This window comes from Carlito syrichta, unplaced genomic scaffold (genome assembly GCF_000164805.1).
Source record: "Carlito syrichta isolate Samal-C Ts95f unplaced genomic scaffold, Tarsius_syrichta-2.0.1 Scaffold111522, whole genome shotgun sequence".
Lineage (NCBI taxonomy): Eukaryota > Metazoa > Chordata > Mammalia > Primates > Tarsiidae > Carlito > Carlito syrichta.
Window position 1 is genome coordinate 108,228 of NW_007055618.1, and position 3,840 is coordinate 112,067.

A 3,840-nucleotide genomic window follows, 5' to 3' on the forward strand; every position below is an offset into this window, starting at 1 on the left:
GGACCAGAAGCAGCAGAGTCGACTGGGAACTTGTTAGACATGCAAATTCTCTGGCCCACCAGTACCCACCAAATCAGAAACTCTGGGAATGCAGTCCAGCAATCTGTGTTGTATAAACCCTTCCAGTGTTCTGATGCAGGTAAAGTCTGAGAACCACTGGTCTATAATCCAAAGGCCGACGAGTAATAAGAGGAATAACAAGAAATGCTGCATGGGGAGGACAAAACAAAACAGGAAAGGACAACACTCATTGAAATGAGTGAAAAGAAATGCCACAGACATTTCATCTTTTATTGTATTGGTAATAACAGTTACTACATAGCTTTCAAGAGGATAAAAAAATAAAACAAAAAGTGCTTCACTAAAAGGGGTCTCACACTTTTCAGGTCAGAAAAACTGAGAAACCATTGAACCAGAGTGGCTAAAAATCTAAGCTATATTATCCCATTTCTCAGAGATCTGCAGTTGAGAAATTCATGTGTAACACTTGGCTACGACACAAATGCCTATCCATGTGAATTTTGATTTTCAGAGGCCAGGCCATAAACGGGTCTGAGCACCCAAGTGTGGAAAATGCTAGGAAAAGCCCTGAAAAGCAGAGAACACACTGAGTGATTGCAGAAAATAAGGGGAGATTGTGGAGAAAGAGCAGCAGACAGTCCCGTACAGCTGGAAGGCCAAGGAGACACAGGGTGAAAGCCGAGGGGACCAGTAGAAGCTGTTAGAGTGGACGCTTGGGAGGCTAGGCCAGCAGCACCATCTGGGGTGTTAGGTGGGCCATATGCCCTGCGCATCTGGGACCTTCCACAGCTGCCTCCATGATTAAAAAAGGGAACAAAAAATAACTTTTTCATTACTATTTTTGAGTTGGATACATTTACCATTATTTGCAGCACCATAATGTTTGGCCAAATTCTCATTTAGTGAAATGAGTGCATTGAACCAGCTGGATTTGCCCATGCAAAGAGGACTTGGTGGGTTCAGGTGGCTTGTCTCTTTGTAAGAATTACCTATTAATTAAGTGATTAACGATAATTAGCCTTTCGGTTGCATATCCTGTCAGGATTAGAGATAAATTCTTAGAGAAGACTGACTGTGAAAGACTCAGGCTTGGATTGAAGGCATTTAAAATATTCTCTGGGTCTTTCCTTCGGTAGTGAGGTGCCTGCTTGGCTTGAAAAAATTCAGCCCATGAGGTTTTCAAAATAGCCCTGTGCACGGGCACGCTGTTACTGTAGCATATCTTCCCCATCCTCTTGGAATTTAAAGCAGCATTTTCTAGGTTTATTATTTGTATTGGTTTTAATAGGATTCTTTTATGAACCTTTTTAATGAGGAGTATTCAATTATTGCTTCCTGAAAACACTGCTATAATATCAGACTCCGTGCTGTGAGGCCTCTTTCGGTTAAAGTGTATGTGATCTGAATGGCAAATAAAAAAACTATTAAATAGCCATTTCTTTCCTTTACTGTATCAAGCTTTCTGTCTGCTAATGTTGGTGGGTGGTGTGTGTATGCAAACACTCCATCTTTCTAGTTTGGGAAAACAACTGGATTTAAAATGAAATTGTATTTAAATGCTAAAACTCATATGATGTGATGCTTATCAGATAAGGACATTTTCAGACTAAGACCTTTTTCTTTCAGCAAATCAGAAAGGGCAGAAGTTTTCTAAGACTGTGGGCTAATTAATTAAAGAAGGTGCCCTGGGCAAAGCTCAAGAAACCAAAAATAAGTGTGTGAGTTGAATATATAAAGCTCAATCTGGAGCTTAAAAGTAGATGCAGTGACTTGGAACATGTGTCTCAAGGCATGGCTCAAATACTCTGCTGAAGAACCTGCCTGATAATCAGATGGAAGAAACCCAAACTGCTAATCCACTTTTAATCACCAATCAGAAGAACCTTTGCAACTGCTTGATAAAACAGACCAGCATGTGACTTGGGTTGAAAGTGTTACATGCCTTTTGTGCATATATAATTACAGCTTTGAAAGCCCTCATGAGTTCATGTACATAGCAGATATTTCATTTTGGGGAATCATGGCTGAGATGTTCAATACCAGATTAGTGATTTTAGAATAATGCTATCTTTGACATACCTTTGGGACAAGGAGAAAACATTTATCCTGACCAAATCAAGACTGTTGTCACCCTGCCCTGGTTAGCAAACAAATAATATAAATGTATGAACTTTTATATAGATGGAAGCATATTAACCCCTCAACACCCAAACCTTTGATACTGGACAACTTCTTTAAAGATTTGAAGTACACTCAGAACTTCATTCACTTCCAAAAAGGACTTCCTTTGGCATTTCAGTGTTATACAGTCTTACACATCCTGTGAGAGAATGACATGACGAAACAGAAACTGAAGAACAAATAAGTTCTTATTTATATTTTTGTATTTATATTAAGAACAAACACTTATAGTGGAATTATGTCTGCAATAGATGGATTGATATGAATAATCCATTTCAAGCTCTGAAAAGGCAAAGCACCAGACATCAGCCATCCAAAAGTAGCCTGTGGGAAGTGAGAAGAGGGAATGAAGCCAGGCTCGGTGGCTCAGCCTGTAATCCCGCGCCTTTGGGAGGCTGAGGTGAGTGGATTGCCTGAGCCCGCGGGTTCGAGACCCGCCTGGGCAGCAAGACATCATCTCTACAATAAATCAAAAAATCAGCCGGGCGTGGTAGCGCATGCCTTTAATTCCGGCTACTTGGAAGGCTGAAGCAGAAGGATCGCCGGAGCCCAGCAGGTCAAGGCTGCGGTGGCTGGGAGCGGCCACTGCACTCCAGTCTGGGCAACAGAGTGAGACTCCAATTCAAAAAAAAAAAAAACGAGAGAAGAGGGAATGAGGCAGATTGATATGGTGCTTCTCATACCATGATGTCTCACCTCACTTACCTGCCCAGCCCCCATTCTTTGACCCTAACACTTGCAGTCTTTGCAATCTTAGGGCAAATGTTCTACCAAGGCAACCTCAAGACAAGTCTAGTATCCTCACTTCCTTGCAACCAGCTTACCATGACCCTTTTGTATAGAATTTCTGGCTCTGGCATGATATAAAGAGCAAGTACTATGGGGGTTTTTTTGGCTATGATTATTATTGTAATTGTTCCCTGGTGGAGTTGAAGAATCTCAGTCATTCCCATTGTCATTCTCTCCCTCCTACTGAACTGGAAATTACCACCTCATAATACCAACTTTTTATTCATCACCAAAGGGATTTTTTGGTATGGGGAAATTTTCATTAAAGTATATTTCATAATAACCTGATGATTTGGTTAATATGATTATCCTACTTTATTGAAGGGGAGGGAAGTGAGCCAAGAGATACCATCACCCTGGAATAAACATTCCATGAAGTTATCCAAGAAAACTTCCCTCATGTCCTCAGAGACGTGACCATCCAATCACAAGAGATTCAGCCCTGCAAAGTATCAAATGAAAAGACCAATTCCTAGACACATAGCAATTCACTTACACAAAGTAGGTATAAAAGGAAAAAGGTCAGACCACCTACCAAGGAAGACCAGTTAGAATAGCAGCAGACATATCTAATCTACAGAAACACTACAGGTTAGAAGAGACTGAAGTCCAAGCTTCAAAGTGCTCAGGGATAAACAATTCCAACCAAGGATTTCCTACCCTGCTAAGCTAAGCTTTATCAGTGACGAAGGATTAAAATCTTTCCCAGACAAACTCCCTAAGAGTTTATGCTGCCTCCAGATCAGTTCTACAAGATGTACTTAAGAAGGTATTAACCACAGAAGAAAAAAAAAGATTGATCACGTTCTTCCCAAGAACCCAGGAAAACAGAGAATCAACACAGCGTGT